Here is a 16,452-nt window from a genome sequence, read left to right on the forward strand (position 1 = left end):
AGGGAGAGAGGAGACAGAAAGAGAGAGAGAGAGGGGAGGGGGGAGAGAGGGAGAGGGAGAGAGAGAGAGGGGGGGGATAAAAGAAAGAGAATGATGAATTCATTGCAAGCGGAAAATCGTGTGGCCGCTCCACTCTGCTTGCTCTGTGCGTGCCCCTGGTGCTGCCATTGAATCAATACTGCTTGTTATTTAATAGAATGCCACTGAATTGCTTTGGTACTCGGGAGGCTGGTTTGCGTAAGAGAACTGGGGGGGGTCGGAGAAACGGGGGGGGGGCGCAATGCCTCGTTGTGTTTGCGTCACGTTCGTGCAGCGCGCCAAAAGACAGCCAATGCATTCACTCACTCATCCATCACCCAATAATCAATTAATTCCCTAATTTGCATATTCATGTATTCATCATCTTTTACCAAGAGAGGCCCCGAATGTGATGCACTTAGTCTTAAGGTGACGGCGGAAAAATAACCAAGCGCTTTTCACTTTTCTCCTCAGCATGATTTTGACTTCTACTTTAAAAAAAAAAAAAAAAGCCTTTCTGAGATCTTTCCTTGAGTCTGATACAGTTTAATACACCAGAGAAATCTGGTCTCAAGGAACTTTGTGTGGGGATTGTGTGGGCTTGGCGGTGAAGAGGTGAACTGCTTCGAAATGAATTCTCCTACATTCTTCTAACTCTGAGCATTCTCATCTTTTAACCCAATCGTCTCTTTCGTACTCAACTCACAGAAGCATCTGTACCATCGCACAATGGTGCAGAAGACTGAGACTTCCTGCGACAGGTTCGTATAAGGCCAACCTACTGGATGATAAGCATATAATTACGTGTCTGTGCTTTCACCAGTGAGATGACACAACGTCTCTAAATAGCTCAGGGGCTATACTTACTAATCTCACGTTACCTGACATAAATTGCCAACATGGTGCATTAATGTGCGGAAACATCTCTTCTGTCTCCGCTCTTTCTCCCGACAGTTGACCAAGTGCAAACTGAACGCGCTCGCAAACAGAGAGAGACAATCTTGCGTTTGCTGAATCAACAGCGCCGAGGCTGGCTGCCCAAGCAGGATTTGTGTGCCATTATTACTCATGCAATACAAACCAAGAGGAGAAGAGGGCAAACAAACCTTTCAGCCGCAGAAATCAAAGCCTTTTCTGTGAAGGGAAATACGGTAAAAAGCTTAGGGTGTGTTTTTCCACATGTAAAATGTATCGGGAAATGCATTTCTCAACCAATTCACATATTTTGCCGCTCTACGGACCTTGGCATCCTCACGTTGATAAAAATAAGACCATATAAATGATTATTTTCCAATGAAACATAACTGTGTCTATAATTACGGGCCGATCTCCCAGACCACAATCACACAAATTAAGCTTTCTTAAGAGTTCTTGTTCTAAATCGTGTCTGCAGTCTCATGTCATCACTGCAAAGTTTTCTGTGGGGAAAAGTACAGCTGCCGGCCGCCATTTTGTTGTTGTTTGGCTGTCCAGTAGCTTAGACGCAGAGTCATTTTGGTCCATCTCATTAGAGACACAAGCAGAAGCTCTTCAGCGGCTAAATTAGCAGAGCAGTAACAAACCCCCATCTCCGTGGGTGACGCTGTGAATGATTATGGGCTGTCCTGCAGGCATACTGGCCACAGAGCGTATTAGCAGGGTGAGAAAGTGGCACCAGTGCGGCATGGTGGTGCAGTGGGTAGCACTGTCATCTCACAGCAAGAAGGTCCTGGGCCTTTCTGTGTGGAGTTTGTTCCCCCTGTGTCTGCGTGGGTTTCCTCTGGATGCTCCGGTTTCCTCCCACAGTCCAAAGACATGCAGGTTAGGCTAACTGGAGGCTCTAAATTACCCACAGGTATGAGTGTGCGAGTGAATTGTGAGTGAATGGTGAGTGGATGGTGTGTGTGCCCTGTGACAGATTGGCCTGTCCACGATGTGTTCCTGCCCAATGCATGCTGGGATAGGCTCCAGTCCCCCCGCGACCCTGCCCAGGATAAGTGAGAATAGATAATGGATGGATGGAGACCCTGCCCAGGATGAGAAGGTATAGATAATGGATGGATGGAGACCCTGCCCAGGATGAGCAGGTATAGATAATGGATGGATGGAGACCTTGCCCAGGATAAGCAGATATAGATAATGGATGGATGGACCCTGTCCAGGATAAGCGGGTATAGATAATGGATGGATGGAGACCTTGCCCAGGATAAGCGGGTATAGATAATGGATGGATGGAGAAAGCACCACCAGACTCTCGGGGGCATAACCACATCACCGCCCGGCGTCCAAGAAGCATCGAGAGGACCTGGCAACAGCTGACCAGCACGCTTTCAACCACGAGAAAATTCACAAATCCCACCTTCATGAATGACCGGTGCCACCTGAGATAACTGCCTCTTCGCTCGAGACGCAGCGACTTCCTGCCGACAGCTCAGGGAGGCTCCCGACACTTAAAGTGGCCCCCGCGCGGGCAGATTAATAGGATTACTGCGGATGCCGCACTGTGCCCTACCTGTCCTCTGCCTGAGGGACACACCAAGGGCCACGCGTAGATTTCGCTGATTTATGCTCGCGCGCGTCTGCAATGCAACAATGACAGTTATTACAGTCGGTACGCTGACGATGATAAAGGAGGGGTGAGATCTTTCAGTGATGAATGGTTCACATGGGTTCACATGGGATGATATTTTATTTCATACAAGTCCTCTTTCTGGTCTTACTAAAAGTTACGAAATAATTTAGGGCCCATCTCACGCTGAGTTACAATTAGATTCCCAGAGATTGCTGCATCCTGGTAACTGCATTTTTGTTTAAAGCTTCCACGAATATTACACTTGGAATATTTTGTGGAAAAATAAAAATTCCAGAAGAAAAAAAAAAATATATATAGTCATTTATTTTGACTAAAGAAGCTGACAATGCCAAAAAAAGATGTGGTTTTTTTCAACAAACTGAAAATGTGTTTAAAAAATTGAGAAACATTCAACCCTTAACTTTAAAGGCGGTTTACCCATTCAAGTGCGGGGCTGGAAGCAAATGCACTCTAATCAGTAAAAAGCCACACTTGACTCCAATCATATAAGGAAACTTCAGCAGCGGTAAGACAGAGGTTCCGCAATCCAGTATTTCTCCTTAGTGCTGAAATGTTCATTTATACTTTTCATTGCAGTACTGGTCTTGTAATATACAGTATACTGTGAATACGTTTAGATTAACTGAACTCATGGAAAATAAAGCGCCTTCCAATGTAAAAGGATCTGGAGAGTACTCACAATAAGCACTAGCACATTATGTAGCACATTATGTGCTATGCGGCGGCAACTCACCAAAAAATAATTTTTACCAATTTAGCGGACAGGTTGTCTCTTAAAGAGACCTTGCGGGACAACACCTCAGCAGCTGATCTTTTGCGTTGTGACGCTGCAGTGTATCCATGCCAACAGAGAGTAGCTCAGAGGCTACGGGAGGTGCTGATGGGAGATAATTGGTCAGTGGGGGGGGGGGGGGTGAACTTCAGTTTCTCTGACCTCTATTGATCTTGCCTTTCCCACTGTTCTCATCCTCATGGGTCAGTCCGTCCCACAGGAGGATACGCTGACAGAATAAGGGAACTGTTCTCCTCTCCTCTACGACAGGACGTCCAGGAGCCAATTCCCCAATCTCAGAATCGATAGGAGAGGCAAGGTCACGTCTGGACTTCGTACGCACATATTCATGCTGCCAATTTTCAAGGCTCATGAATTTAAAACTAAGTCATTAATTAACATTAATAGACATTAATTAAACATGATCGTCACGTATTGAATCATACTGCACTGTATCGTACGTAAAACATAAAATCTCACCTGATTCAAGTACTGTTATTTTCAAAGAGTTTTTTCCCCAAAACAAAAATGTGTCTGTTACAAAATGAAGTGGCATGAAGACAAAGTAATAAATAAGTGCGTTACTATGCACAAGTTTTTTAAAGAATATGTATAATTAAAATTTTATTTTATTTATTTATTTTTTCACATCATCCTCAACATCACGACTTTTATCCTTGGTTTTAAACTGGCACAACATGGGTGGGCTGCGCGTGGAAAAACAGGCACGAGCACCAGATCGATGTTTTTCTGCAGCATGAAACGTCCAGTGTTAATTCAACTCCACCAGAACATGTAGGCGTCCATGTATACTCTGCAAGCGTTCATTTAACAGCTTTAACGTTTCACTGTGCGGGTGAACTTAACCCATCCACTGAATGACACTGTTTATACAGGAAGCGAGCGCGGGGGTAATTCGCTGTACATGCGCTGAGGAAAAAAAAAAAAAAAAACCTTTAAATATGTCCTCCCTCCCACAGGAAAATGAGATTAATCTTAATCACACTCCTGAGAACACAGCGCCAATGGCCTCGTACCAGCGCTGTAAAACAAAAAAAAAAAACAGCGCTCAAGATCTCACCCCCCCCCCACCCCCCCCCCCACCCCTCCACAACATCGCGGGTGAGAGCGTGTCTATGGCCACCTACTACAACCGCTCCACCGCGAAGCGGACGCGAATGACAAATGAACTCGCACAACGCAGATCCGAGCGCGCCGCTAACCGAAGCTGCCGCTCCGGACCATTAGCGTCATCAATTAAACAACGCCCGTGCTTTTTTTTTAAAGACGTGGAAAAATGGCGCGCAATGTGAGGATAAGATGATTGTTACATTACATTACATTATAGGCATTTAGCAGACGCTCTTATCCAGAGCGACTTACACAACTTTTTTTTTTTTTTACATAGCACTTTACATTGTATCCATTTATACAGCTGGATATATACTGAAGCAACGCAGGTTAAGTACCTTGCTCAAGGGTACAACGGCAGTGTCCTTACCCGGGATTCGAACCTACGACCTTTCGGTTACGAGCGCAGTTCCTTACCCACTGTGCCACACTCCGTCCCTCCGTTTGATTGTAAATCAAAGGAGGAGGGATAGCCGGCCAGCCAGCCGGCTTTATTTAAGCTGAGTCTGTAAAGCTTCATTATTTTACCTCTCCTTCCGCAGCTGTAGTTTTAACGGGCTAACAAAACAAATAGCCTGGCTTTTGGCGGGAGGTCCAGTTGTTACTCATAATGGCTGCGCTTCTAAATACCGCCATTACTCGGAGTTAAATGGCGCCTTTTAAAATTGATAATCTTCGGAGTGGTTGATTGGTTTTATTTGATAATTAAAGCAAAGCACAATCGCAAAAGTCTATGTACAGTCAAGTTTTCTACATTGTTACATGGTAAACGTTTTATGTATCATATTACCTCAAACAAATCGTAATCCATTTGAACTTTTTCCATTGACAAGTCTAAAGAAAACTTTCAATTTAGAGGTGAGTGTGTAGACTAGTTCTGCTCTGGAAAAGCCCAGTCTTCAAATTCATTTTTTATACTCAAAATGTGCAAGACTGAACGTGCTTCTTTAAATTCATGAAAGCTGAATTTATTCTACTTGAAGCCTGAATTCATTCTACTTGAAAGCTGAATTTAAACGCTGAGATTATCTGCTTTGTGTTTAGCGGGTCTGTTCATTCATTTTCTTCCCTTCAAACCCTCAGCTCTTATCACGGCATCGCAGCGTCGGGGACGTCCAAACGCGGAGATGAATGTTCGATAGCAAGAACATACAGCACTCGCGAGCTCGCTAATGAGAGAAGCAAAGCCAAAAGGGAAAAAATGACACAGTGATAAACATCGGCTGGTAGAAGGGCCTGTCGGGTTCCCCCACTTACTACATGGCCTGTAGTCCTGCCATACCAGCACTGTGATGTCACAATGGCCTGTTATAAAGCCTGCCGTTACAGAATCATCCCATTATGGAATAGCAATCATGTCAATTAATAATCTAATTAACACGGGAGAGGGTTCTAAGCAGGTGGGACTGACTCTGAAGTAAAGGTGTGCTGAACTACTCAAGTGCAATTGAATAATTAACTACTAATAATAATACTATTTAATAATCAATTAATAATTTAATAATTTAATAATCAAGTACAATTTAATAATCAACTACTCAAGTAAACTGCTCGCTTACGGATCTACTCAAAAGTAGGCAATTCACTCTAGGGGAAAAATGCTGTACACTTGTTTCCGTAAAAAAACAAAACAACAATAACAACCACAACAACAAAAACACTGTTTTGAAATTCAAGAGCTAGCTGAAACAGTATTTGGCTCCTAGTTGACTGAGGTTACAGTGTGTGGCAAGATTTCTGGCAACTTACCCTAAGGTTTTTAGCATAGGCAGTTAATTACCCTGTCAGTTGTTATTATTTTCCTATTTTTTTATTTGGTAAAACATACAAAATACTTGGACCAACTGTACTTATTGTAAGCTGGAGCCAACATGCAGTTGCAGAGGACAAATGTGACTCCATTTCATTTAACGCTCACGTTTTTTGCATCGGTGATGAATCGACAATCTTTGTGTCGCAAAATAATGAGCTTGAAAAAAGGCTAATTTCTTACGCTACGTCTACTCCCAGTTCGGTTAACCGATCAGCTTGTGACTCGTGAGGATTCGTGTCTGAGGTTCGGCGGTGACCTCGTGTCTACCGTTCGCCTCGGGGAAAGGGGTCTGTTCATCCTGCTCACTGAGGTCACGCTGTGCTTGTGAAGAAAATAATCACAGGCTCGTTTAATTGTTTAAAACTGAGTGCACCTGCTGATTAAATCTAGGTCTGGGTTCACTTTAAATAACAGAAAGGGGAGATTTCCAACCCTAGGCCGCTGTTTTGTTATGTTTTGTTTTGTTTTGTTTTGGCCCAATGGTTTATCATTTAGCCTAGAGCAGATATTTCCAGTAGAGTGCGGCCTAATTAGCACTAGTCTCTCCTCTACCCACCTCTTCCGCCGCTCTCTCTGCGCCAGCCTGTGCAGAGCTCGCGTTTCTCACGGAGGACGCCCTTGAACAGATGAGTTATCCCCCCTCTCCTTTATGTCCAGAGACGGCCGCTCGGCAGAAAAATCGCCCCTGAGGCTCATTAACACGGACAGGAGGCAGGCGTTCCCTGCAGCAACCCCTGCACAATGGAAAACCGGACTGCTGGGATGGCTTTATAGCTTGCATCCCCCTGACATAACTGTGCGAGCTAAACTTCCTGGGCAAATGATGTGTGTGTGATGATGATGATGATAGTGATGGTGATGACAACGACGACAATGACGATTGCTATGGCATTATTAACGTGTAAGTGATTTACTCTCCCTCGTTAAAACTGCTACTCTGGGCATAGCGGCTGTGGCTCATTTCTGCCAGCGAAGCCCCAGTGCTCAAAGCTGTGGTCTCCTAATGCCAAGCGCAGGCTACGCGACTTTCAAAATACCAAAAGCCTCTGCACCCTACCCAACTGAGCGCAGACCAGGTGCCCAATTTACAAGATCTTCCACCTGGAGGGGTCCCCGATAACGACCATCTGATCCCCAAACTCTGTCGTCCCGCAAAAACACGCACGCGAGGCGAATCCTTCCCCCTGGTTTCGTCTCGAGCTCTCATTGGCTGTTGCGCACTCTTGTCTTGTCTCACAGCGCTCACCCCGCAAGACTGTGTGCCGATAATTTCAAACATGCTTGAAAATATCGGGGCGTCTGGGGCGGCCCGAAATCGCAGTCGGAAGCATCCGTGAACCGCTCGTTTAGTTGGTGACGGGTGCAATCACCATTTTGGCTGTGAGTTGGGGTTTTCGCCGCAGATCTCCAAGATTAGTCTGGGTCTGGAAAATCATGTAATGTGATGCAGTCTTTCTAAAATGCTACAACTGTCATCAGAGGACCACCCTATGTCCTGGTCACAAGCTCCTTTGCTGTTGTTTACAGGGCGTCCCGTAGGTCTGTTCTGTTAACTCTACGTGTACTGATTATAAATGGGCCTTCTTTAAATTCTGGGTGTTACACTTTTGTGTTCCTGAGACTAATGCTGATGTTCTCCACTTCTGCAACTCGCTGTGAGCAAGAGAGTCTAAGTGTGATATAATGTAATGTAATGACGAGCAGGCCCACACACCTACAGATCTATTGATCACAGGTTTAAGGAGATTGATCCACTCTTGAGTGGACATAAGTAGCAGTTTCACAGCCCTGATCTGAAAACAATTTTGCTGATTGCCAACACAGCCCGACTCCGGCCAAACTGCTGTTCCTGGAGAGGGGTTGCGAGTTCCATTCACGTTACGGGACACAGCACCCACGCGGCACTACGCAAGAGCGCGTTCTGTAAACACGCAGATTCATGAAAAAAACCCAATTACGGTCCTTTTGACTCATTTTCAAAAAAGGGTGAGAGAGGAACAATCAACAAGGAACAATCGGCCTCTTTCCAGCAAATGGGCGTAGCGTCACCGAGCCGATCCAAAAAGGAACCGGCGAGACAAATCTGAGGCAAGAGGGATCACACGGGAGGCGAATGAGTCCCCCTAACCCGGATTACACGTGCGTGCGCCGCAGCGCCCTGAGCCGCAGCTGGAATTTAGCCCAGTTCAGTCCGCTAACAAGACGCCGCTAACGTGATTTTTCACCATTTTCCACAGGGGCGGGTGCAGGCCTCGGCTTTTCGAAAACGCCGTCGCTGCGTGCGCAATTAGGAACCCCCGACGAAACAAGAGGAGCCCTGGTGGCGGACTGAATGGGAGAGGCACGCCTGGAGCCAGCGCGGCGTCCTCGGGGGGGGGGGGGAGACGCGGAAGCGAGGCGCCCTTTTTTGACTGTGCGCAGAGCGCAGCTTCACCTCCGATTGGCCGCAGCGGGAGGAGCGAGGTGGGCTAATCCAGTGACTGCAGCGGCGCAAGCGGGATTAGAGCCCGAAGTCATAACGACACGGAAGTGTTTGAAAAGTGGGGGACGAACAAGCAGAGCGAGGAAGGTGGTGTGTGTGTGAGTGTGTGTGTGTCGTCGCCCCCCCCCCCCCCCTCACGAACCGCCTGCGCTTCCCACACAGTGCTACGGAGCTCTGCTGGGAGGCTACGTTGTCCTTGGCTCTGTCCTCTCGCACTCGGGCCGGAAAACTTTTCCCCGTGGGAATCGTGGGCAGGCTGGCTGCAGAGCTGACCAAGCGACGGGAGCCTCGCTACCCTGCTGTCTGACAGCACGCTAACACGGGCTGGAGGTGGGGGGGGGGGGCTTAGAGCTTACTCTAAACACAAAGGGAGAACTCAACACAGCTTACCCTAAACATAGAGAGAACCCAACACAGCTTACCCTAAACATAGAGAGAACCCAACACAGCTTACCCTAAACATAGAGAGAACCCAACACAGCTCACTCTAAACACAGACAGAACTCAGCACAGCTTACTCTAAACGCAGAGAGAACCCAACACAGCTTACTCTGCACACAGAGAGAACCCAACACAGCTCACTCTAAACACAGAGAGAACCCAACACAGCTCACTCTAAACACAGAGATAACCCAACACAGCTTACTCTAAACACAAGAGAACCCAACAAAGCTCACTCTAAACACAGAGAGAACCAAACACATCTTACTCTAAATACAAGAGAACCCAACACAGCTCATTCTGCACACAGAGAGAACCCAACACAGCTTACTCTAAACATAGAGAGAACCCAACAAAGCTCACTCTAAACACAGAGAGAACCCAACACAGCTTACTCTAAATACAGAGAGAACCCAACACAGTTCACTCTAAATACAGAGAGAACCCAACACAGCTCACTCTAAATACAGAAAGAACCCAACACAACTTACTCTAAATACAGAAAGAACCCAACACAGTTCACTCTAAACACAGAGTGAACCCAACACAGCTCACTCTAAACACAGAGAACTGAACATGGCTCATTCTAAACACAAAGAGAACTCAACACAGTTCACTCTAAACACAGAGATAACCCAACCCGGCTTACTCTAAATACAAAGTGAACCCAACACAGCTCACTCTAAACACAGAGAGAACCCAATACAGGTTACTCTGCACACAGAGAGAACCCAACACAGCTTACTTTAAATACAGAAAGAACCCAACACAGCTCACTCTAAATACAGAAAAAACCCAACACAACTTACTCTAAATACAGAAAGAACCCAAAACAGCTTACTCTAAACACAGAGAGAACCCAACACAGCTCACTCTGAACACAGAATGAACCCAACACAGCTTACTCTAAACACAGAGAGAACCCAACACAGCTCACTCTAAACACAGAGAGAACCCAACACAGCTCACTCTAAACACAGAGAGAACCCAACACAGCTCACTCTAAACACAGAAAGAACCCAACACTGCTTACTTTAAACACAGAGGGAATCCAACACAAGCTTTTCAATGCAAAATAAAAGAAAATGCTGCTGAAATTTCAACTGGGATCTTGTACATGCAGAAATGTAAAAGGACGGGTAATTCAAGGGTTAAATGTATGAAGTATGCTCGCATATCCTAATAAATATCAGCACTGTTTAAAATACAAGTTACAGTGATCAAACTACTGCACTGTTTTTTTATTTCCTTTAACATAATCTATCAGAGTGGGAGAAGAACACTACCAAATTACATGTGCAAGGGCAAGAAATACTGGACATGAAGAATTACATGTGTGTTCATACACACACACACACACACACACACATATATATATAGAGAGCGAGAGAGACCAGATTTAGATGTATATGTGTCACACTCGAATCCCTCCTTGTTTAGTCCGTGGGGACCCACGCTGCATAGCCTCTGTTCTCCTGCAACTGAAGAATCAGCATGTTTTTCCTCCTGTACTTCCTCACATGCAATATTTCAGTTCCCCTGTCACCCAACGGTGGCATTAACGCCCCCCAATGCTGCAGCCCCCCTGTCGCCAAGCAGTGGCGTTAGTCCGCATCCCGTAACTCACTTCTGCTCGCCACGCTCAGCCGACTGAGTGCACCTGGCCCAGGTGAAGAGCTAGCCGAGCCTCCGCTAAAAAAAAGAAGAAGAAGAAGAAAAAAAACGAGGTCGGAAAGCCTTACCCGTAAAAATTCACCTCTGTCCTGTCCTCCGACGGGCCGGCCCATCCAAAGGCGAGGCGCTGAGAGTTGAGGTATTAAGCGCGCACTGTACTGGCGTTCCCCTCCGGTCGCTCGGTCGCTCGCTCTCTCTCTCGCTCTCTCACTCTCGCTCTCGCTCTCCACAACCGGAGAAACTGCAGTACCCTTTACTGTTGTACACTGCAGCAGAACTCGCCCCGCTGCACCTCTCTCTCTCTCTCATCACACCCCTCCCTCTCTCTCAATCCCATCTCTCCATTGCTAGTCTAAACACCATTCTCTCTCTCTCTCTCTCTTCCTCTCTCTCACACACATTCTTCCTCTCTCCTCAAAATACACACAACCCCCCCCCTTTTTAATTTCCCCCCCTTTCTTCCTCTCTGTTCTCCCTCTTTATCTCCCCCCCCCTCTTTTTTTCCCTCTCTCTCTCTCTCTCTCTCGCTGCCTCCTGCTCCTGATTTCAGATGCTGGTCACACTCTACAGTATGCAGCATTTCTCTGTCTGATCATCCGAAAGGATCAATACACTGGAGGCTGCCCCCCCCCCCCCACCCCATGCCCCCCCTTGCACACCGAGCTCAGCGCTCCTCCGTTCACACACTCAACGGCAAAAGGACAGACAGAGGAACGGAGGAGGGGGAGAAAAATGATAACGAGAGAGAGAGGAGAGGGGGGGAGAGACGAGAGGCCATTTCAAAGCAGGAAGTCACTTTTCCTGATTTATGCTCCGAATTTGAGGATGTGTGCATGGTGTTACGTAAGTCTACCCCCCCTCACTTCAGTTCCCCCTAGTCTATCCTTGGCTTAGAAAGGCACAATGTGCAGATTTAATCATCATTCCACATTGGTGCTACGATAACAATATTGTTTCGGTGTTTGTTATTGTGTTGCACCGGTATTGCAGTAATCCACTCTTTTTGATTTCCTATAATGTGCTCCAGATCTAGTGCTAAATGGCCGTGTTCGGTACAGCAGCAGATTCCACTGGCACCACAGGGAACCGCTAAAGCAATCATTTGGACGTTTTTTATACGTGATGAACGTAAGCAATATTCGATTTCAGCGCGCGATTCTGATAAATATGAGCTCAGCACAGCGGAGTCTTTAGCGTAACGTGAGGCTAAGAACAAGTCCACCGCTCCACAGGCAAAAGAGTTGGACACGGAAGTAGACAAACGACCCCTTGTGCTCTTACGCTCGTATCCGCCGAGCATGGACGTTTACATCCATCCATCCATTATCTATACCCGCTTATCCTGGGCAGGGTGCATCCATTATCTATACCCGCTTATCCTGGGCAGGGTCACCATCCATCCATCCACTATCTATACCCGCTTATCCTGGGCAGGGTGCATCCATTATCTATACCTGATTATCCCTGGCAGGGTGCATCCATTATCTATACCCGCTTATCCTGGGCAGGGTGCATCCATTATCTATACCCGCTTATCCTGGGCAGGGTCATGGGGGGGTGCTGGAGCCTATCCCAGCATGCATTGGGCGAGAAGCCTGATTACACCCTGGACAGGCCGCCAGGCAGTGTATATAATATGCACCTACATAAATGTTCGCTTGATGTAAAATGCAAAAGGGATGGGCAGGCTTGGGGGGGGGCTCTCAGGTAATCAGGCATTCAGGTAAAGCAGTGATTTCCAGTGCACTGAGATGCCCCAAAGGCTTGAACTGCAAGGCTGATTTAGTGGGAGGATGGGCTGACAAAAATGTGACTGCATCTTCTAAAATGGATTGTTTTCCACTTTAAAGATACAAAACCTTTTGTTTTGGGATTTTGAAACGGAAAAATAAAAAACCCTGAATAAAAAGTTTTGAATCTAAACAGAGAGACCAAGGACCCACATTTGTTTGAATGCCCTGAGTTTAACCCATTGGCTGGGACAAACCTGTTCTGGTATGTGCAGTGCTACAGTGGTACAGTGACTGCCCCATTAGCACACGGCACACGGAAATGAGCTGTGTTGTGCTGCTTCGGCGAACCCCGTCCTTTCCTCGAACCCGCCACCCTTAACCCTCCGCTAGCCTCTGCCGCCTCGAGAGCGCCGTCAGCAGCAGGGGATTGTGGGTAATTGGCATCACCGCGCTGTTACAGACGGCGTACGGGAGTGTGGGCGGAAGATCACGAGCCTATGACCAGCCTGATGCTGTACCGTGGACACGCATCGCTGGCAGAGAGGAAAACATACTGCTCTCAGCTTCCACCTCTCTAATGCTCCTGTGTGGGGGGTAGACAGACCTGTGCTGATAGCTCACAGTATTTAAACTTTCACCCCCCTGCAGAATCTCAGGTGACAGGTACTGATCTTGTTGACCATTTGGATTTTGGGGGAGGGGGGTTGGCTGTTGGGGGTTCGGGGGTTTGGGGGTTTGGGGGTTCGGGGGGGGGGGGGATTTCTCCATATGTGAATACATATCCGGCATTTAAGGAGGATTCAAACCCACCCGCCAAAATTTAAAAAAAATAAAAACATTCTCACAAGATCTTTTTTTCTCTCATATGTGAAATAGCAGCCAGATGCTCTGTTCACACGAGTCCCTTATCTACTCGCCTCGACACCCCTCACCCCCCCCCCCCCCCCCGCCTCCCCACCCCCCCTTACTACGTCTCTCGAGTTTCCCGATCCTGAGTCAGATTACATGAGAATGGGGAAATATTACAGAGTATGGAGGCGGTGGGGGGGGGGGGGGGGGGGGGGTTGCATGAGGCACCCCTGTTACTGATAATAGGATCTCAAAGCAGAGAGAGAGAGAGAGAGAGAGAGAGAGGGAGATACAGAGAGAGCAAGAGAGAGCAAGGGAGAGAGAGAGAGACAGTGAGCTGAAATCAATAGAGCTCACTCAGCGCTAAATCATTCATGAGGACAGCAGCACAGATGGGAGTGGCTGTCTGCAGCAGCAGCAACAGCAGCAGGTGCAGACATACGCTAGCGCTTTAGCCTTAGCCGCAGCCGAAGGTGGACGGACAAATGAAGAGGAAGCGCTGGTAGCCGTAGCAACAACAGTACTCATGGACAGGAGTCAGGAGGACAGACGACGGAACATAACCGTGAAAGGTGAACCGTGACTAAAATGCATTCTGACTTTCCAGGCCGATTACTGTAAGAGTTCATCTATCTGTCATGATGATATAGCGAAGCCAAAATGGAAGTTAAAAAATAAACAAAAAATAAATAAATAAAAAAGGCAGTTTTTTATGTTTTACTGCTTCGCCATTTTTCTCTGGTCTCCTCACACCGGTGAAACCCTTTTGCTGAGGTCAGCACCTACGCACAGCGGAGTTTTATTTGAGTCCCATAAAACGATCACTTCGCTCAAAGCCAGCCGGCCACGGGAAGAGAACGTCTGAAAATGAATCCTCTACAGTCATAATCAATCAATCACCGAACAATCACTCAAGCACAGTCCCTTCTCTCGAGTCACAAGGACGCGGGGTAGCTGTGCAGTACACGCCTGCGTAACAGTGCTGTACGAAATTCCTAAATATTGCAACATACTATTTATTTACTTCACTTTTTTTCTGGGATACCCATACCCAATGTTTAACATAAATGTTATGATTTGATGCATTGTGCCAGATAGACAAAGCTCTTTTTTAATCTGCAATACATGGATCTGGCGACGCATCAGAGTCGTTGTTGCTGTTCTCGTTTGTATTAGTGTTAATCAGTTTAACCTTCAGGGTCCCAGTTGAACTATGCGGTTGTTCCCTGCACTTGGACCGGTACTTCTCTCTAGGGTTTTCGTCATACTTGTTCCTGGTTATGATTATACACTTTGTTGTACGTCGCTCTGGATAAGAGCATCTGCCAAATGCCTGTAATATAATGCACTAATGCCCACATGTGACAAAAGGCCCAAATTTCACCCAAACCTCAATGCAGTTCTGAGAAACTTCAGTAAAGTTAACCTTTTTCCTTCTCTTTCCCTTTCGGTAAGAGGAAACTGATTAAAAGAAATTAAATATGATGGAGAATGAAGAGAAAAAAAACATCTTACAGCATCAAAAAGAGTTGCACTAATTGCACTTTTTTCTTAATGCTCACTCTGCTGAAAATGAAGATCCTGAAAAAAAAATGAAAAAAAAAGATAGAATTTAACTTTGAACTCTCGAGCACCCCTGTCTTCAAAGGGAATGTGGAGCGCCGGTATTCCTGGACGGGAATGATAATCAGAATCCGGAGCGCTGGTGTTGAGGGAGGTTCAGGCCAGCCTTCCTCCCCAACCGCCTCCCCACCCCACCCCTGTTTAAACACAAAAGTTTTCAGAGTTGGATCCAAAAATCAATATTAACCTTAAACTTTATATGCCCTGCGTACGTGGCCTGGCATAAAAAAACATAGTTAATGGTCATTTCTCAGTAAAAACTCACAAGACTGCATTGCGACAAATCTTCCTTTTAAAAGGAACATACGGCACCTTACCGCCCCTCTGTACTGAACTCAAGCCCATTCCGCTACCCCCCTGCCATTGCCCCCACAACCTGCTGCATTCCACATAGCGGCAATAGTGGCAACTCTCTCGTGCGTCAGGTTCGGTTTTATGTACAACTAGTACACACTTACATAGGACATTTTTTAATCTCCCCGGAAACTTACTGACCAATCACAGAATGTCTTTACTGCCACTCTACGGCCAAAGTGTCACATCAAAAACGTGGAATGACGTGAGCTATATTATCAAAAATGTGGCCTTTTAGAATGCTAGTCTTTAAGTGATTGCATCACCCAGAGAATGCAAGGCTTAATTCGGATAGGGGTCCGCGTTTTGTCACTCTCTAGCGACCCCTGTTGGTCGATCGAGCGCAGTTTTGTCACTCTCTAGCGACCCCTGTTGGTCGATCGAGCGGAGTTTCGTCCCTCTCTAGCGACCCCTGTTGGTCGATCGAGCGCCCGCAGGCCGCATGCTAAAACGCAGACGACAAGTCATTACTGGGAGCCCGCTCGACGCGAGCTTAGCTGCAGTCTGCGGTGCGTAGGGAAGCAGCTGCTGGCACCTCGTGTTTTTCTGAGGCAACCATGGATGTCCACACACTCTCCCCGACGTGCAGCTGCAGCTGCAGATTATTGACCATTCGGTATCGGGCATGAAATAGGATATGCTTGGCCTCATAGGGTTGTTTTGTCTCTCTTTCTTTAATGGCAGTCAGGCCACAGTGTCCTGTTCCAGGTAAAACAAACATGCTATTGTTTATCCTAGAGTGGCTGCCTAAAGATCAGATCTGACTCAGGTTATAGTGTATTAGCCTTTGTGTTGTACAGCTAAAACCTTGATAACAGCAGGCTATCGGAGTAGCACAGCAACAATATGTGGTATTTAGTTAGTATGCAGTATAGTTAGTATCCGGTATATAGTTAGTATGCAGTATATAGTTAGTATGTAGTTAGTATGCAGTATATAGTTAGTATGCTGTATATAGTTAGTATGCAGTATATAGTTAGTATGCAGGAC

General features: G+C 46.6%; 1 protein-coding gene across 4 annotated transcripts in view; it reads right to left on the reverse strand.

The window, feature by feature from the left end:
• LOC118211384 (synaptotagmin-2-like) overlaps positions 1 to 16,452 on the reverse strand; it is a 65,295-nt gene that overhangs the window by 22,334 nt on the left and 26,509 nt on the right. For 2 of the 4 annotated variants that reach the window (XM_035388559.1, XM_035388556.1), the window contains exon 1: positions 10,972 to 11,296. The exons of 1 other annotated variant lie outside the window; for it this stretch is intronic. The gene's annotated coding sequence lies outside the window, so the exon portion shown is untranslated. Of the gene's footprint in view, positions 1 to 2,509; positions 2,577 to 10,971; positions 11,298 to 16,452 lie in introns of those variants that run through there. One more of the 4 variants, XM_035388557.1, reaches the window with a different exon arrangement.

This window comes from Anguilla anguilla, chromosome 13, assembly GCF_013347855.1.
Source record: "Anguilla anguilla isolate fAngAng1 chromosome 13, fAngAng1.pri, whole genome shotgun sequence".
Lineage (NCBI taxonomy): Eukaryota > Metazoa > Chordata > Actinopteri > Anguilliformes > Anguillidae > Anguilla > Anguilla anguilla.